We start from the raw sequence: 21,647 nt of genomic DNA on the forward strand, positions 1-21,647 counted from the left end.
TGCTGATCTGTATATATATACGTTTAGTGTTTCATGATTGAAGTAGTCCGTATATATATTTGTCCTTGTTTGTTTATATTGAGTCTCGTGTATGTATATAATATATAACTCTTTAGTGAGTTGATTAAAGGAAGTCATAGTAGTAAAAGCTATTCTCCCGATATACTTTTATATTACAGCAATCCAACAAAATCTTCATATTTTGTAGCAAAAAAATATATGTATTAGTTTTCTTTTCAAATATTTTGCACTGTAATTCAAACAATATATCTTTTGGCCTAAACGAACAAATAATTTTCTTAAAGTAAATTAAATTATTTTCTAAAAGTTATATAACATAAAAGTTGCATCGTGAAGTGTTTCCACGATAATGGAGAAAGAAGTCACTTTTTTTTAAAGTGGCAATTTTCAAAACTTTGTGGCCGGTGAGCTACCTATTAACATTGTTCAATTTTGATCAAACCTTTATCAATAAAAACGGATTTTGACCCTGCAACTCGGAAGTTTCAATAACACCAAAAGGAAAACCCCTAATATACTTACAGCCCAATATTTAATTCACATATTTGAATCAATTATAGGTTTTTTGTTCAAATTTGTGAAATTCGTTTAGATATTTAAAACTTTTAGCTATAGATTAATACAGCGGTTCCCAACCTCTCTGGTGTTGTGACACCTTGATAACATTTATCAAGTTGAAGTGATCCCAAAGAAAATAAATTATCTGATTTGATCCTTCTTCACTGCATCTTTGACATTGACGATGTAATTAGAGAAAGATATTTTATTCTTTTTTTAACATATTTAGCTCTAAGCATAACTCGAACATTGTCTTTGGTTTCTGGTAGCAGTAACTCGTTGGTAACAGTGTAAGGTTTTGTGGCTTTCGCAATTCTGAGAGCTACCAAATATGAGGCTTCAATATCTTCCATATTTTACAAATTGTATTTGCCGCCAAAATCAAGTTTTTGTTTCTTTCTTTGACAACATCATCTTCGTACTTCAAAAATACTGGGCATCCGTGCCTGCAAAGTTAGGTTGTTTAGAGTCAAAATGGTTGGACCTCATTAACTCAGCAGATGTAATTTCTTTACAAATGACACATTGTGTCTTTTTTATTCCTGCTTCAACTATAAAAGTAAATCCATACTTCACAATGTTAGGTACTCGGTTTGTTATAGTAAAAACCAATTGTAGTTTAGTTGACAATTATAATTAGACAATATTGATATTAACATTAGAATATATCACAAGAACATTTATTATCAACTTTTTAAAAGGCCTTTAGCGACATTAGTTGTTGTCGTGACCCACAAATTGAGAAGTAACTTTATTTGATTTTAGATACTTAATTTGTCTCCAATAAGATACTTTTCAAATATAATCTATCATTTTCTAATTCGTTTATTGTAAAAATCATTTAAATACAATTTGCTACGCATTCAAATGGTTAAAAGGAATAATTTGTTCATAGAAATTGACCAATATTCGCCAAAGAATACAAATTTAATTCACACCCAGTTTTGAGATAAATCCTTCTAGATTGCTTTTGTGTTAACATATTACACATATTACTTTGTCAAAAATTTAAAATACCTAATAATTATAGCTTACAAAAGTACAAAATACATTTTGCACTCGCCTTGCTTCAAACCTTAATCAATAGGCGTAAAATTAAACACATAAATTTGTCGGCACTAAAGGGGTTTAATTTAAAAAAATGAAAAGAAATGGCACGAAGTTAAAGCCGCGTTTGTAGCACAAACGCGAGTTCAAATACATAAATAAATATACAACATATCTAGGTGGCGGTGTGGTTTTTTAGAAGGAGGCAATGACGTAGTTGTTTCTAGAACTTAAGTATGTACTTTGATAGCCTTGAACTCTTTATAAGGTTGTTGGTAAATTCCCTGTTTTTATCACATGATTGATTCAAAAGAGCTTGTGCGTCTACTACATACACAGATAAAGTACACACATATTACATATATTTTTTCGACTTTGATTAAGATAGATGCCTAGTTCTGTAAGTTATATTAATCCTATTATAAATATGATAATATGTTACCTATTCTATAAATGATTAAAAAAATATTTCACATTTTTCTACTTATATCGTACAAATTTGCGTCATGCATCGACTTTATCAATGCTATTATGCATTTTAATGGACTAAAGATAAAATTTATTAGACTAGCTCATACTATGTGGCCCATCTTATTTGATCGGGGCTAATAATTTTTTTTTTTTCATTCAAACAAATGTTTACACCATGGCAATAAATCTTGGATATTTCATTCTTCCCAAGAAAATTTGAATAAAAACCTATATATTACCAAAATATAAATTATTATACTGTATGAATTATACTACAAATGTCAGCTCATTTGAGCTACATTATTATCAGCGAGTCTCATTTTAGCCACATGCATTTGAACGATGATTTATTTTGGCAAGCCTTTTTTCAGCAAGGTTAATTTCAGAGACCTTTTCATATAATATACATTTTGGCAAACACCCAAAAAAATTTGAGTACCCCTGAATTAATGTGAAATGGTTTTTTATCAAACCCATGGTTATTCTCAAAAATTTCAAAAACTCATAGCTATTCGCAAAAACTTAAATTTTTTGAAAAAAAATAAATCAAAAATCCATGGCTAGTCACAAAAAAATATATTTTATGGAGAAAAACTTCAAAAACACATAGTTATTAGAAGAATATTAAATATTTAGGAAAAAAAAATTGAATTAACTTTAAAATATTAATCTTTCTAGTAAAAAGCAAAAAAAAAAAAATTTATATTTTATGGAGGGAGGAGGGATATTTTTTTTCACAACTTCGAAAGGTAATAATTAGTTCAATACCAGTAATAAATAATAATATGTAAGAATCGCAAATTCAACATTATGTTCCCCTTACCAATCCGGATTACAGAAAAAATATCAAGTAATGATTAATTGCAGTTTTTATAGTAAATGTAAACTTTTTGGAAATAGCTGATAGTACTATAGTACTATGTAAATTATATTTTGGCTGAGACATAGGATTAAAAAAATAATAATATCAAGTTTCTGACTACTGCCACGAGCCAACACTATAAAAATTTTCAAAACAGTTCAAATATTGTATCAATACTTTATTATATGTAAGGATTTCAACTATAAGTAATTGAATCGATTTATATAAATTTGGATATAATTTTGTTTTAGGTTTTACTATTGTGCTGTGATTATTATTACTTTTATCCTTATATTGGACCACTTAAATCAAATTGTATGCGTGGCACAAAAAAATATTGATTGCATTATCATGTGAAAAAGTTGATTTTCTCTAAATTTATCATCGATATTGATGGATGTCTATTTAATATATTATTTCCTACGATTGGCAACATCAACAAATGTTTAATACTATCAATGATCCAACTTTGTTTTCATGTGAAAATAATAAATCCTTGAGATATAGTAGATGTTTGGCTGTCAGCCAGCCTATCAATTAATTCAAACAAAGTTGAAAAAGTTTAGCCCAAGGATTCCATCAAAAGGGTTCCTTTATGATCGGTTATCCAGCTATATGTACATTTGAATATGGAACTCCACATAACAGTAATTCTATTACTTCGGCCGCTTGCAATAAAATTTTGGAATGAACTCTGATACTTATTTAATTTGATTTAAAAAGTCAGTACAGCGTTTTCGATCGTCGGAGTAACCAATGCGTTTTGTTGGGGTTCAATTAATATTTCTTCCAAAGGAAAAATTAGAATGATATTCTTCTGTATCACTCAACCAAATGAACTTTAATGAAATTTTTTAATTCTGCCTTATAAATTTAATATTAAAACTTTTGAATCTCTTCACAAATAGAGAATGACAGAAAAAAGTTTTAAAAGGCTATAGAGGGCACAAAAACGGCTTTTGAATACTAAAACTTTTCAAACATAACTTTTTTATCAATATACAACAGAAGATTAAACTAACAGATTTATTTTTATTATATATGTAGTATTTTATTATATAATAAATATGGAACACCCTAGAAATCACGCTAAAATAAAAATTCGGAAAAATATATTTATTCATAGACAAGGGATCAATAAGAAACTGCGTCATTGTTCTTTTGTACAATAATTTTAATAACAAACAGTTACTAAAGTGTTAGTCCTTGTAAATTCGGTCCAGTCCATTCCAGTCTTTGCACCGGTCCTATCAGTCTTTGGGATCGGTCCTTTGAAATGTCTATATTAAAACATCCTTTATAAAAAAATATATAGTTGAGTGACGTGATCAAGGACCTAACTTTATAAGTTTTAGGACTGAACTGGGCCGAGATTGAACTCATGGGTGTCTGGAGGGGGTGTAGACCTCTCCCCTAAATCAAAGAACTTTTGCTTTATACTAGAAAATATAATATTTCAAATTATTTTTAAAAAAATGAATAGCTGTGGATTTTTGAAATTTATGGATTCCACAATAAAATCCTGCAGACGCCTCTGTAAATGGACGGTACTGTAGTTTTCATTCCTATATAAGGAACGACATAACATTTGTAAAAGTCATTTCGTGGCTTTGAAGAAGAAAAAGAAAACATAATATTTTAAAAAAATTTTTTTTTTTAAAACTTGAGTTTGTTCCGTTTCCAAATATATATATTTCTTAGTTCTTTTCTTCTTCAATGACTCTAATTTAAAAAAAATAAGTATTATCTGACGGCCAATTAGTGGATTGAACATGACAGAGTTAATTTCAACAGATTTGAACTGATAAAAATAAATGCTATAATTTTGACTGCATTTGTCAGATTGTAAAAGTCGTGAGCGACGTACAGAAATAAAGATAAATATAATGAATAAAATATGTAGGATTTATACTTCAATTTCCTACGTTATATAGATTAATGGTAGTACTAAAATGTGTACTTATTTATAATGGATGCAACTTCATCTGACCAATGGGAACAAAAATAAATTGAGGGTTGACAAAGAAAATTTATTGCCAATGTCCTTGCTTGATACAGGGGGTGGAGTTTTTTTTTTCTCCTTTCTTTCATAATAGCATGCAGATAATCTTGTGAAACGTCATAGATACTTTCTTCCAAGACATTCTTTTATCTGTCAGGGTTACCACTTTCATTTACGGGGTTTATTTACATATAAAAATGTAAAGGATTTACAACTTCTTAGATGCCCTTCCACACAGGAGCTCTATGTTTCAACTGTAAAGGGTATTTATGTATCTTCTATTTTATTATTCTGGTTTGTTTATATATATTTTTCTTTTACATAGTTTAATATAGGGTTGATCTTATCTAGTATTCTATTATTTTCCTTTTTTCAAGAGTAAAATTGAAACAAGTGGTTTTCCTAGATATTTAAGCAACAAAACTATCTGAAAATAGTGATCTGCAATGCTTTGATTCATGTGTGAGCCCTCAGCTCTAATAATTATCTCAATACGAGGCCTAAATCCCTTGCAAGCCTTGTCTATGTAGTCAGACTCAAGCTTGGACAACTCCTTCTTGATGGAAACCTCTAGAGACTGGAGACTCCTTTGAGGGGTAACACACACCCTCACAGCCAGACGCGATAAAAAAAATAGTCCAAGGGATTAGCGTCTGGGAAGGAGGGTGGACACATGTTGAGGCACCAAAGATCCAGAAAGGCATGGGTCTTGCGGCGCAGTGACATCAAGCTCCATCTTGCGTGAAATCACTGTTGTCCTTGAAGTTTTCTCTAGAGCAAGGTAGCAAAAACTTAGCAAAATTTCGATGTAAGGATCATCATTTCGACACTTCTTTCTCATCCTTAAAAAGGGAGGGTAGGCTCTGCCTGTGCTTGCAACAACGCCCAAGACCATAGTGACGGGGAATAAGTCCCTGTCACAATAAAAAATGATACAGAGGCACCCTAGCTCCTTAGATATGTCCAAGGGTGGCATGCCACGTTAGAGAAGCTTCAAAATTTTATTCCTTTGTTGCACCTTTTTACTCGTTCTCATTTTTTAATTTGTTTTTAAGTGAGCAGAAACTTTTTCACAAGGAATATTGAGTCACAAAGCTAAGTTTTAAGACAATCAACAAATAAATTAAAAAAAATAAAATTAAGTATACCACTAAATAGGATCAACCATGTATTTGTATCAATAATCAGTGAATAAGAAAAAAAAATCAATCCACAGGAATTTGATATTTCAAATGAAAAAAACTTTATTTCAGAATGAAAATATATGCTTAACAGTTTAAAATATATCCTCGCGTTCAACTGTTTGCATACGGTCTATGCAGTGAATTAATAATTTTGTATATGAAGGTATAATAAGTATTCATTTTTTTGCATAAAAACAAACATATTTACTGTATAATTTATAGGCCTTTTTCATTTTTATTTTAAGGTATTTTTTGTAGGTAAAAACAAAAGAAAAAAAGTTAAATACTACTTATAAGGTGTACTTCAAAATGTTTTTAATTAAAAAAGAGCTCATTGACTAACAAAAAAAAATTCATGTGGGCTCTTTTGTGGCCTACTATTTTCAAGGATTTTTATTCAAATTACAATATCTCTATTCTTTGGAGTTATAAATACACATGTTTAAACTATATCTAATGAGATTCATTTTTGTATTATTATATTGACATTTGAACTTTACGATGTAATTGATAGGGGGTTTCTTTCGGTATGCTGGAATTTCTCTTGGGGCGGGGGGTCTATCTTCAGGTTATATTTATTTTCCCAGAAAATCCTGCGCTTTATTATTCATAATTTAATTTTCATTTTATAAATGACTAAACTAGGTTTGCCCAGCGTTGCTCGGGACATTATGAAATTAAAATAAATTATGAACTCTTCTATTTTTTTTTTTTTTTTTTTTTTTTTCGAGTAAAAAGTTCATAACATTTTTTTCTGGCTGTTTTTGTAAGATATATCTCTTAATTAATAGATTGTATTTAAAAAAAAAAGGTTAAAGGTTAAGTGTAGACTTAAAAAAGTTTATTTACAGTTTTGTATTTGGTAAAGTATGTTAGACCGTACCAAAATGGAATTTAAAAAGATTAAATGTGATTAATTCTTTAGTATCACGACGAACAAGGTGAAAAGGTGGAGCAGACGGCCAAAAAATTTGTGTAGGTTATGGAACCAAAACAGTATCGAATGCAACAGCAAAGCGGCGGTTCCAACGATTTAGTTCTTTTAATTTGGACGTCGAAGATGAGGCACGATCTGGTAGGTCAATCATCGAAAATGTTGATAATATAATGAAAATCGTCGAAACATTAGTAAGCGCCGCTAACAATTCTTGAGCGAGAGGGGGAGCGCGCTCACCATTTTAGAAGAGCAAAAAAATTGCTCATTTATATAAATTTGTATTATTTTTTCAGTTTTCTGCATCTTATGAGATAACATAAAAAAAATTGAGAGTTAAAAAATAATTTTAAAGATTACCAGAAAAGAGGGTCAAAGTTATGTCTCAATAAAAGCTAGAATATTTTTTTATGCTGTATCTGTGGCTCTCTACTGTCTTCGGTTGACGAGTTTTCCTCTCATGTAGCTGGTCACTTTGATTATATTTGATAAGGTTTGATTATTAGGAAATTGTACGATACCTCGTAATTAAATGTCCCTTAAGACAGTGGTTCCCAAACTTTTTTTGCCCAATGCACACCAATAGACATTATACATTTCTTGATACACCTATTTTAATTAAACCAATCATATTGATTATTATAAGCTATTGCAAATAATGCATGGTTAGCATAAATCGTACGGCACACTTGAACTTGCCTCAAGATACACCGTTTGGGAACCACTTCCCATCGGCACTTAATATAATCTGATTTGCTGTTGGTAATGTTAATTCTATCAATTTAATAATTGTTCTTAATAGTAATTTGAATATTTGGCAGAATTGCCGTTAGATCTAATCAAGCACGAATGTTCCTTTCTGATTTATATACATATACATTCGTCTGAATAATAGATAATAATTTAATTTATTTATTATCGTTTTAAGTTTAAAAATATTTTACAAAACTGATATTAGAATAAAGTAAAATATATATAAGTTTTTAGACGTATTTTCCCTGAACATCCTGACACATCCTTAGTCATTGAGAAGAAAAGAAAAGCAACTACACAACTTATACATTAAGATGAGTATCTGCTGCATGCATTCTCCATCACTTTTTACAAATTTAAATATATATATATGGTTATATCAATTTGTGAATAAAGGACACAATCAATTAAAATGGCTTTACATCAATTCACCAGAAAAAAAAACACAAGAATATCCCTTTACAAGGACGCTAACAAAATCACATAAACTGTTCTATTCTACCAATAAAGTTTACTTTGTAAAAAGGAAAAAATAATGACCAATAAATACGCTCAAATTCAATTAAAGCAATAAAGGAAAAAATAAGTTATAAACTCCGTTGCGAATTAGGAAAATGTAGGAAAGAGGTAACTGCGACTGAAAGATCGAAATTCAATTTACGACGTCATTTAGAGTCTCGTCATGGTACAGAAGTCCTTTAAAAATTTGAAAAAATCATTTAATCCGATAAAGGGAAGAAAAAGCTGAAAGAATATTCACAATCTCAAGCCTCAATTCAATCTTTTTTTTAATCTAAAGGTTCAAGTTCTAGAGCTCACATTTCTCAAAACTATATAAATTCGTTAATAACTGAATTTATCGTTAAATCTAAGTCATCTCGGCCGTCAACTTTAGTGAGGGATGAACATTTTAGTAGACTCATTCAAGAAATTTTTCCAAGCTTAAAGGTCCTTTCTTATGAAATAATCATGAAAAATATTGATCATCAATTTATTAACATGAAGGAAAAAATGAAACAAACTTTCTCAAATATTCACTGTTTCTGTTTGACAGCAGATTGTTGGTCAGGTGTAAAGCGTGGCTATATTGGTGGTGTAACTTGGCAATGGATAAAATCGGATTTTTCTCGTGGTCAAGCAGTATTAGCAATCTCTAGATTAAAAGGCAGCCACACTCACGATAAAATTGCCGAAGCCTTAAAAACCATTATTTTCGGCTATAACTTGCAAAATAAGTGCGATGGAGGAATCATTACCGACAATGCAAGAACTTTCATCAAGTGTTTTGAAAATTATGGAATCCTAGATGTTAAAAAGAAGAAGAAAAGAATTTCCTGGATGAAAATATTCAATTTTTTGAATTAAGACCTGACTTTATAAAAGATTCAGAATTTCGCATACCAAATCATTTCAGATGTGCTGCACACTTTATGAATTTGATAGCACAGAAAGACATAGGTTCAGCTTTCAAAGATCCTGTGTTTCAAAAGTTATTTTACAAAGCTTTTGGAAAATGTCAATCACTTTGAAACAAGCAAAGTTGGAGTATTATTACAGCTGAAACCATTAAAGATATTGTAGGGAAACTTCTGAGAATCCTAAATGAGACAAGGGGAATGGAAAATTTGATGGTGTTTTGGACATTTCCAGAGCTCTTGAAAAAAGTAGTGATGAACTTCATTAGTTATTTGACAATCTTGGAATGATGTATTTCACTAAAGCTGAGGTATGTAGACTTAATTAATGAATACATTTTGTTTTTTAAGGATTTTGTAGCTGCTATAGATATATTGCAAGGTGAGAAGAATATGTTTCTTGGCTACATTTTGCCTTCACTTTCAGTGGCGAAGAAAAAACTGAAAATTGTGATGCCCATTCTTAAATTTTGCAAGCCTCTAGTGGAGGCTTTATTAGCTGGAATCGAAAAATGATTTGGACACCTTTTTAAGGATAAGATCCACTTGTTAGCTATATCTACTCATGCATTATTTAAAGATTTGGAATGCTTTAGTGATTCTCCAGAATTACAAGAATATATGAAAAAAGTCTTATTGGATGAGGTTAGCCTTCTCATCACAACTGAGATTGTTTGTGAAAATCCTGAAAATTTAGTAGAATTTGAGTCAACATCAAGCTTCATTCCAATGAAGAAAAAATACAAAAGAAATCAAACCCCCCTCTGAAATTGTTGAAAATTTTATGAATTTAGAAGACAACTCTTTTAACCTTTTTTAACTCTTTCCCAAAAATTCAAAGAATATTTCTACAAAATAATACAACACTGCCGTCCTCAGCTGCCATTAAGCGAATATTTTCAAAAGGCGGTCAAATAATTAAAGATAGATACCAAAGTTTAAAGGACGAAAATTTTGAAAAAATACTTTGGTCAATGAATAATATTTCATAGTTCATTGTATGAATCATGTTATGGATACTTTCATTTTAAATATAAACTTAAATCTTTAAGTTTTATTTATTCTTGTACCTTATTTGTCTTTATTTTTCGTGATAAATTTTTGCAATTTATTTGCAATCATAAAATAGGTACGTTACATAATGCCAATTTACTTAGAGTGAATATCTTGCAGAAGGCGTACGTGAAAGTTTAGAAGTGTTTCGGGGACCTCTGTAGAATTACTTGCTGTGTATTACTTAAATTGGGGAAATCAATTTAATGTCAATTATATTTAATGTAGATAAATTTTTAATCTTTTACCAATTTAATTTTTTTTTTCAATCCGTTCCTATTGTTTAACCGCACTATTCGATATAAAATAAGTCATTTGGAAATAGTTTTTAAAACTACAGATGAAGTGTAATGGATTGAAGAAAAAGATAAATGGACTTTAAAAAAAATTATTTTTGTATTACTTGGCAAAGTTTTTAAACATTTGGATATGTAGAACACACTAATTTTAACCCGATATTAGCACCTTCAATCTTTATTACTGAGCAATATGAAAGTACTTTGCCTAAATTTTTAACCTCTCCTTTTTTTCAATAACTATCATTAGTTGACTGGAGAGCGTGGTATTCATATCCTCGAATTCCATATTATACCATTTAAATGTAGGTATTTAAAAAAATCATCTTTTGTATAGTACTGTATTCTGTAATTCATGAAAATTTCATTCAATTTTTTTGATGTTTAAGAAAGTTGTGTTATTTTATTGAAATATCATATTTTATTATATCACAGATTTTATGTGTAGGTTATAACATTGACAGATTTAATACTACGACAAAATATCGTGAAATGACGATGACATATTAGTCATAATAACTTCCTTTATATTGAAGCTAGAGACATGATTTTGGTATCAAAATGTCTTTTTTACCATTATCTATTTGATAAAACAGGTTTAAAAGGGAAAAATTGAATTGGATTTTTTTTGTAACATACATACATAAAGAGTTGTCAAGTTCAAATACGAGTGTAAAAATGAGCACCGCTCATTTTTGATTGAGCAGGAGCTTGAGCGCGCATTTTGCATTACTAAACGAGCGGAGTGCCCTCACAAAATTAGTAACTGAGTGGGAGCGGGAGTGCGCTCAGGATTTCTTGAGCGGACTAACGCTCTTAAAATCGTCTAATTGGAGCAGCTTGTTAAGTTTAACTATTTATTTTCATTTTATTGTCAAAATAAAGTGAAAACGCTGCTCAAACCATCTTACTTCACCTATTATGAAACAAAATGATCATGTTTTTTAACGTGGTCTGGCCGGTGAGAAAAAGAACAGCCATAAAAGCTATTTCTTTTTTTCATCGTGATTATGTTGCATCTTTTGTTCAAGCTCTACATATGTAATGAAAGTTCCAGCAATAAATTTTAGTTACTTACTGAATTTTTTTAATTTATCCCACTAAGTTTATAAAAAAAGTGATTAAAATGGAGTCAACCCTTTGTTCCCTCCCAGATTATATTAATTATATCAAATTGATTTTTATGAGGATTGAAACTCTATAATTTCGATTTGAACTTGGAATTAGTTTAAACATTTCTTTTGTACTTTCAGCTCCTCTAAAATAAAAGAAATTATATTATAGAAAAAAAAGTGTATGAATGGCAAGGCCCGGGTGCATACTTGTATCACTTTTTCAACACTCCGTTCATGAATCATTTTCGGGATGTAGATGTTATGTTTGGAATTATTCTTACTCCTCGTATAGTGCGGTAAATTTCCCTCATTTTTCGTTTTTTATAATAAAAAAATATATATTGAAGTAAACAAGAATTTTTGTAGTTGTTGTTGAGTTCTTGCATACTATCCGATATATTCATTTAATAGAGGTCTATAATTTTTCAAAGGGGGGAGGGGGGTACTGCAATTATTTGATTTGTAACTTAGACTTAAAACTTTTCCCGATTACTCATTATACAAACTTGCAATGGAAATGGTTGATGAATAAATATTGGTTAAGATCTGATTATCAAAATTTTACAGTTTTGAAATCCCAGGATTAAAAATTAAGTAAATCCTCGATTAAGATTCAATTTTACAATTATTTTACAAGTATCTGGTCTGGAATATATAATTTTTGATAGTTTAATATGAATAAAATGTTTTTATTATCCTAACGATTCTAAAAAAAAAAGAAATATAGTAAAAAGTGGACTTTGAAAAATAATTTCTCCCATTTCACGGGTTTGTGTACTAATAAAGTCCTCATAAGACCCCTATTTTTCTTGTTCCTGAAAACTGCGATAAACGGGGAACCCCTGTAGTTATATATAAATTCATATATATTTATTTTACGATGCATTTATAATACAATTTACACCAAAGATCGGAAAAAATGCTTACTTCGAAGGGGCATGCGAACACCACAACGACCGATTAAATAATGAACAAACAGAAGAAAGTGCACATAAAACAACCGTTTTTACTTTTCTAATTTTTAAATAGGGTTTTTTTTTTTCAAAAAAAACCAGATACTTATTGTCTATGTTCACTCAAACTTGCTTATCAGATATGAGCTCTACCGGTTTGTGATTTTATTTTCCCCCCACATGTTGTAACCTTATTTTTAATAAATTTCTAAGGTTGAAACAGTGAAGGGTATTAAAATGAATAATAATATCAATATAAGAAAAATTATAAGTAGCACAAATAGAATATTGGACTTTGCTTAACATGCAAATATCTTTTGCATTCATTTAATATAACACTTTATTATTTTTTTTTAAATAGTATAGTCAAACTAATAAAATAGGTCATGTACAATAAACTGATCAAAGTATAATTTTTTTTTTATTGCGGGTCGAAACTAATAATATATTAGGTTAAGAAAAAGTAATTTCGTATTTCCCTCCCTTCTTTTTAAACTAAATATATCTTGCTCATTTTTGGTCCCATCAGATCATACGATATAGTGCTGCAAAGGTGTGAGTGTATACTGCAAACTCTTCTTCAACTTTATTGCAATTGGCAGGTTCAGTGGTGAATTATTAGTATGGAGATCTCATTTGAAGAAATTCGCTATATTTTACATTTTGATTACCTTAAAGGGAAAAACGAGTTAAAAGCGACCAAGAAAATTTGAGATTTATACGGAGCCAATACTTTTTCGGTTTGTGTTGAACAACAGTGGTTTGATCATTTTTTACCTTGCTTAATTCTACCTCTACTGTTAACAACTCGGCCGTTTGAAGCTGGCAATCGAACAGCATTGGTGAATTGGAGGGCAACAAGACATCATCAAGACCAGTCCAGCCCGTACACATATTTAATGAAGCACCAGAAGCTCTTGGGGCTCGGATGGGAAGTTCTTATGCATCCACCCTACAGTGCGACCCTGGCACCAAATGAATTCCACCTGTTCTTGTTTATACCCAACGCACTTGGGAGTACAAATTTAGCCTCAATAAGGGCATGTGAAAATAGTTTATCCGAGTTTTTTTACCAGTAGGAACAAGGGCTACTACTAAAAAGGCATTATAAAGTTGGATTCTTGTTGGAAGCAAGTTATCGAATAGAACAGGGCATACCTGGATTAAATCGGATGATTATAACACTAGAAGTATTCTTGTAAAACATTGAAATACGGTGAAAAATACAAAAAAATTCCCAATTCTATTATTGTACATTGTCCACGTCAACATCAAAAACTATACTTGTACGTGCTTAGTCAAAGCATATTTTATTTGCAGAACATGCATTATTTTTCTTTCATTTTTTTTTTTTGGACAAATTAAGGCAATTCTTTTTGGTCGATTAGTTATCAAGTAAAAGAGAAAATTCAATTAATACTATCGTGTAATGATTTCTTACGGAATGAAAATAATTTATCTTATGTAGTACTGCCAATAGTACCCAGCATTGAGTAATTGGCCCCCGCCTTAAAGACACATTTTTATCTAATAATATAAAAGATAACTCAGTGATATTTTCTGTTTTCATGAGCAAACTCACACGTAACTAGTCAATACAAAAATACTTATATAATTTCATACTACGTTATTTCTCCTCAAGAATAAAAATTATTTTAATATACCAGCGTTTTTATTTTGATCAAATCTATAGATATGAATTATGATTAGAGAGTGGTTTTTTAAGAGCGTGAGGAGAAGGCAGGAGCGAAATGTTGTTCATATCAGGTGGCTGTTTTATGATTTGGTAGGGGAAAAAGTGAATACTGCTATAAAGAGGAGAAACTTCTACATTTAATATTTATTATTATATTGAAATTCATATAAATTTATTGAATAATACATTTTTAAATAATTTACACCAAAAATAGACGATAATTCTACTTTTAGAGAGAGATGTTAATACCCACCACACGAGTTATTAAAAAATGAACAAAAAAGAAGAAAGGGCAAACGCATCAACCGTTTTCCTTTTTTAATAATTATATTTAGTTTTTTCTTCACACTCATCCCCTTTTTAATTATTATATACATAAGAGATCAATAAAAAAGTGCAAATAGATATAGTGCTCTTGTAATACGCACAAGCCTGCAATATTTCATTAATATTTCTTAAATCAAAATATATTCGTTATATGCATACAATGAATATCCGGATCCGGAATACTGTTGTGATCAAACCAATATGACATTTGATAATAGCCTTAAAGACTTTGGATTGTCTCCTTTAAGAAACATGCAAAATCAAAAAGACACAGAGAATTAGACGTTAAACGAAAATTGAAAAAGGTAGAAGAAAACATTGAGATTGGTAAAGAGAATCAATTCAACAATTTTAAACTCTCGACAAAACTATTCCATTAATGATAAAGAAAAGCAGATAATAATCAATAAATTCAACCTATTTTTAAGAAAACCATAACCTCATTATCAAATTGTAATCATCCTTTAATTTGTGATATGGTATGAAAAAGAATGAACAAGTATAATTAAGCTTATACTTGGAACTAATTGTCTAGTGTTTTGAAGTGAACTTTTTCTTATGAAAACGAATCAAAGATTGCATGAAATGATAAGTTAAAAATTTCCAAATAACTGATGCTTCTCTACTACTATTATTTTCAAAGTATGACATGCAGTAACCTATAACATTATATGTAAAATATAATTACTAGGCATAATATATTCATTAAAATAGATAACTTAATATATGTATATCCTAAAACAAGCTCTCAAATTAGTGCATGGAAATTACATACTTTAGGTATCAACTTCAATCTTGAATTATGTAATAACTATCCACTTTTCCTTCATAATATTTGAAGACAATTACTTTTGGCTTAGAAGATAAAAATTTAATACAAAAAAATCAATTTGGGGGGGGGAGGGGGTGTTTTGAAATAATGACCACAAAAGGGAGGGCGGTCAATAAATCCGAAAATTTGTAATTGTCGATCCCTTCCTTTCCTCTATAGGAGTAATAATGTGGTTTTCAAAATCTGCATATAAAACTTATGAGACATGCTGATTTTTATTTCTTTATCACTATTCCTTGAGACAATAATGCCACTTTTAGTTTCCGGGCTACGATGTAGTCAGACCATAATATTGGAGACCGGTCCTTAACAAAAATGTCAATATCTCTAGAACAATTAATGCAAATAAACTAAAAAATTTTCTCCGTTATCGACGCATAGTTCACTAAGCACATGCTCTGAAAATGAAAAAAAGTGGAGAACTTTGTTGCAAAAAGTTGAAAAAACTTGATGATTTGACATGGATCATAGATAACTTTAAGCAATTCCCCCAGTGAATTTTTTTCACACATTCAGACAGACAGAGATTCAAACTTTGATTTATTAATTGCTTATTATCGTATTAGCATTAAATAGCTATAATTACATCAACTAAAAAAATGACTTAACCCCTTCAAACATTCAGCCAACGATTGTATAAAATTGAATTGAAAAACTCCTTTTATAACTATTCCGCTCTAAATAATATTACTAAATAGGTCAAAATAAAGAAAAGAAAAAACGACTCTTCATTAATAAAAAATAATTTAATTTAACACTTTGTAATTTTTCAAGTTTATTGTAGGGACATAATTTGAAAAGTATCGATTGCAAAAATCTGCCATTTTTGTCATTTAAATATATAGAATTTTATGTTAAAAACATATACATATTTGTTTATGTTAGGAAAATATCAAAAGAAGAACACAAATATTGCAATGAAAAATAAAATCAAGAGTTCTTTATTCTTAAAAATGAGGTCAAAACTCATTAAATTACTTAACCTTTGAAAATTCATACGTATGGCAGGAGAAGTCAATTCTAAATATCTTTTTTTTTATATTCTTCTCTTAATTAGTGTTGTGGCAGTGCTTATTTAAGACTGAAGACTGCTATTTCTATCCAGTTCAGTAATGTATGCCATTCCTAAAGCTTATTAAATAATAATCCATATCCATACTTTATATTATTTCTTACATTACAAAAAACAGTTTCAAAATTATATTTAAAAAATTAAATATTTTTGGAGAACAATTAAACAAATCAATATCTATTTACAAAAAATGTAATTTTCTGGAAAAAAATTGAAAAATTTAATTTGTTGGAAATTATTTCGTATATTAAATTTTCTCGTAAAATTAAAGATTCCTTAATTTGGGGAGGGGGCTACAGCCTCTCCAATCTAAACCTTGGGAGGTGTCCCTGCTCATGATCATCTGTAACATACATATTAGGGTGCCAATAAATCACTTTTTGTGAAAAAGTCTCTTGATAAAAAAATACGATTCACAAAGTTTGAGCAATTTCTATGAATATTTAGTGGTAGCTTAACGGCCCTAAAGTTTTGATATTTTTGGGGAAAAACGTGATCTTGTTTTAATATCATCCGTATATTACACAGATGATATAGTTCGTAAGTAACGTTAACAAATTTAGTTAAGTTAAAATTCTATTAAAAGTTTTTTTTTAGAAATGTTTATCATTTTTACGTCTCTAAAAGAATGACAGAATTTTTTAAAAGAAATGTGCGTATCACGCCCACTGAGCATCCATTGGTAACTACAAAATTTGCAAATACGTTTTTTTACTTTAAATAATGAGACAATTGCAAACGTTAACCTTGTTGACCTTTTTTGTTACCTCTTTGAGAAAAAACACATATATTGCTAAGTTTTAGATAATAAACCGAAAAATTGTGTCAAATAAAAAAAAATTTGACATTTAAAATTTAGTTGGAGCTAATTTTACAAAAAAAGAAATGACCACCAATGTCATTTCAGGCCAACTACAAGGACAGAATTAACGATAAAAAAATATTTTTTTGTTGAAGGTTGTCTAGAGATTCGTTTACATACAAATATGGCACAAAAAAGTTTGATTTAACTGACATATCTGTCATATTCAGTGGAATTTTGTACTCTTGTTTTTTCATTTTTTCATCAAACGTCAATTTTCTGTTTTTAAGAAGAAATCCCACAAAACGATGTATTTTTGATTTACAGTTTAAGACTCCATCACAATAATAGTTTATTTCCTGAACATTTTATCGTATAGTTTTTGCAGTATTTGCAAAAATGAATCTGTTATGAAGGGTTATTTTTTCGACGACATTATTATTCATAACTTTTTTCTTTTTGCATGAACAATTTTTTTTGGTAGGTTTGTGTTCCTCTTTACAGTTTCAATAAATGCTATTTACAACTTTTTTGCAACATTAGAGTAAGAAATTTTTTTGAAATTTTCTTACCGAATTTTAATTTGGTCATTTTTCAACTGATATAACAGATGGACTTCTTATCTAGATAAATTTTTGTGATGTATATATATAGGAATGTTATTGTAAGTTTATATCATATATTTTTCTTTAATTCATAATCTCCTGCTCGCCTGTGCCGAAGGGGTCTACACATCAAAAAAATAATATTGACCATTCATTGTCAATATCATTTCTGGCTCTCTTCGTGGGCCGAGCAAGGCAGCGTAATCCTTTGGCTGTATATTCATAATTCAATACTTGTTTAATCATTTTTTAACGGTCCAATGTTGATGATTTTTGAATTTTATTTGATCAATTATTATGTATGGGAGAATTTTTTTAGGAAGGAATGGCTGCACCGATCATATATGACATAAAAAAGCTATGTAATCTACACAAGTATACATCCATAGTTCTAAAATTATTATGAGAATATTTTTAGACTTCGACGAATAAAATGAATATAAACCTAATTTTCTAGGTCAAATGGTTTAATTATAGCTCTACAATGTTGTTATTTTTTACCTGATTGGTACAACTCTATCTAACCAATAAATAAAAAATAATAGTTTTAATCCGATTAATGGATTATGAATTGTTTTCCCAAAAAAAATCGGCATTTCCTCGAAAAATCTTTATTGATCGATCTCAAATCAAAAAATTGTCAATCAAGATCGTGGGATAGCTTTAAAAATTACGAAAGATATTTAATACTAGAACTCTTGTATACCATCTTCTACTTATCTTCTTTTTGTCGCCCTTAGTTGAAAAAACTAAGAGCTATTTTTTTCATGGTTTGATTTATTTATTTATGCAATTAGAATAAAAATAGGTTAGGGAAAAATTAATTTCGTATTTTTCACTAAAATTTTCAATGCTTCATAAGAAATTTTACAATTTAAGCATAGTATACCTTGTTTTGTTTACTAACTTGTTGCCAAGGATAATCTATTGTTTCTATGGGTATAAAACTCGGAGGACCACCAATTTTCACAGGCCTATATGGAGACCAAATTTGTATCCTAAGTGCATTGGCCATAGACATCAACAGGTAGTAGTCACTTGATGCCAAGTGTAGACTGTAGAATGGACGCATAAGAACTACTGTCAAAAAACGTTAGTAGTAAACACTCTCAACTTTACAACGTTTTATCACCTGATTCAAAATAATGAAGAAGATACACTAAGTTAAATAATAGGGAGGGAAATACGAATAACTTGTTCCCTCAAAAAACGTTTTATTAATTCGTTTATACATATATTACATTATAATTTCATTTAATTTCTTTTCTGTACATCTGAGATCACTATATATGTATAGTTAGTAGTACACCCTCTATACACTTTCTATGACGCCTGCAATAGCTCATTAATATAACTATATTGTTTTTTTTTCATTCAAAATATGTGTATGATGTAATTCAGGGGCCACTATATACAGTGTATCCCGTGACCGGTTTTATGCAGACATGTATCTTTGTTTCATAAATATACATTATTTTACTAAAAGAAAATTTAAAAAAAAACCATTTGTGGGTCAAAAAAGGGAATAGGAAACAAAATGCATGTATAGAGTTGTTTTTTTACTTATATAAAGCATTATTAATTTAATTATAGCTTAAATGCATTTTAAATTTTTGTGTATTAATAAAATATATATATTAGTAGATACATAGGTATATTGCATAGGTATACTGTCAAAATGAAACTAAGCTAACGAACGGCAAACAGGGCTGTCTTATAGTTAGGTTCATATATATATATATCCATAATAAAATACTCAAATGACAAATATTTGAAAATAAGAATCTATGATGGTAGATTTAAGTTACGTTTTTCGTTGTTGATTTTAATCTTTTTGTGTGTGTGTTTTTTTTTTTAATAAAAAAAAGGGGACTCTTTGTTATTTGTGATAAGGTATTGTTCTTTCTTTTATTTTCTTTTATTCCCTACAAATTGAAACTTGAGTTGACAAAATGTAAAATAATACCCATAACTACTTCTACTACTTTAGCAACGTCTAAAATTCTTGAAAAGTGATCGTCATACGTATGTTTATGTCTAATTTTATGCATTCAGGTAAGTGAAATAAACCCACAAAATAAATATTGTATGGCGGCGTTGTATGTATATGTAGAATGTCTACACTAAATCTTTGGTGTTTAAACAAATAAAAGTTATAATCTCCATTGGGGGAGAAGATGAGAAGGAAATTTGATATCCTTGCTTCCAACAGATGGAGTTGCTATAGGAGCTTATAGAATTTTAACGCTCATTTTCATATATATTTCTACTGTTGAAGGTTAAAAAAATATTACTAATTTTAGCTAATTAGTTTTTGCAAATTTTAAGCACATTTTCTCTTCGTAAGAATGCCCAAAAATGAGAATTTATCGCACATTTAGGCTGATAAATTACATATTTCCTCAGAGTAAAAATGAAAGTTGTCTGAGTATAGTTAGCTAACTCTGTTTTTCTTTGAATTACTTAATCATAAATAAACAATAACTATAACTGTAGTCTTTTTAGAAGGGAGTAATGATATGTTATCAAATTACTCCCTATAAAATATCAAATTAATATGACTGGAACATTTGTAACTTCAATAGAAGTTCCTCATTTGATCATTAATTACATTTAACCCTTGAACATATGCATTTTTTTTTTACTTTAACCTAGATAGGTGCAAGGAAACTACTAAATTTACTAAACGATTTAGTACTAAACTAATATTGCAGTTAATACTTGCGGCTGGTATTTTGAAGGTTCTTATTTAGGACAGAGGATCGGGATACGGTTCAGTCCGATCCCATTCAGCTCAGTCATTTTTGTCAATCCTTAAAGAAGGTGACATTGATTCCTTGTGACGTCACTGAGGTTTTTTTATGTTCCTTTAATTAGTCAGATGGAGTTTCACTGATTAAGTATAAGTAAAGATTATAGATTTACATTTACTTTCTCTGAGCTAAGAATTTTCTTTAAGTCCATACACTATGAATATTCTTTCTATATGAACAATCGAGGTGCTAATCTATGCACATTGAGCTCAAGAGTATAATTTGTCCCAAGTGCGTAGAACATTGACCTACGTTGTTCCTTGGGTTTTCCCCGTTTTTTTAATTATTCGGTTATGTAATATAATATATTATATCACTAAGTAAGAATTATAATAGGTTCGTTTAATATTACATAAAATTGAAAAATGAATATTGTTTTTATATGATATGTTCAATGTTCTTTTGCACACTTTACTTTATTAGAAAGAAATATAAAACTAGGCTTAATATTAATGATACAAAAAATAATTATGAGAAAGGAGATAAAGGATATTTTAATTTATATTATTTTTCAAAAATTCTACTACAATACAGAGCTCCAGCCGGTACGAAATACTTTCCTGAATGTGTCTGCCAGCATGTTGGCCCATTCCGCCTCCACCTTAGTCATCATAGCTTTCCCGCTGCGGTGGTAGTGGGCGTTGGCCTTCTTCTCTACGGTGCTCCACACGTAGTAGTCAATGGTTTAAGGTCGAGGGAGTTGGGCTGCCAAATCTCTATGTACCAAAATCCATCTACCCCTAATTTGTTAGTCAAATACTTTTTTGGGATCTTGGAAGTGTGTAACGGTCCTCCTTCTTTTGTCCATATTCTATTTCCCTTGCCGTAGGCTGCGT

General features: G+C 29.7%; 1 long non-coding RNA gene across 1 annotated transcript in view; it reads right to left on the minus strand.

Moving 5' to 3' along the window:
* LOC139905173 (uncharacterized) overlaps positions 1-20,998 on the minus strand; it is a 34,153-nt gene extending 13,155 nt beyond the window's left edge. The window contains exon 1 of the long non-coding RNA XR_011779720.1: positions 20,720-20,998. This is a non-coding gene — a long non-coding RNA (uncharacterized lncRNA). The remainder of the gene's footprint in view (positions 1-20,719) is intronic.
* Between the last annotated feature and the right edge of the window lie 649 nt (positions 20,999-21,647).

This window comes from Lepeophtheirus salmonis, chromosome 4 (genome assembly GCF_016086655.4).
Source record: "Lepeophtheirus salmonis chromosome 4, UVic_Lsal_1.4, whole genome shotgun sequence".
NCBI classification, from domain to species: domain Eukaryota; kingdom Metazoa; phylum Arthropoda; class Copepoda; order Siphonostomatoida; family Caligidae; genus Lepeophtheirus; species Lepeophtheirus salmonis.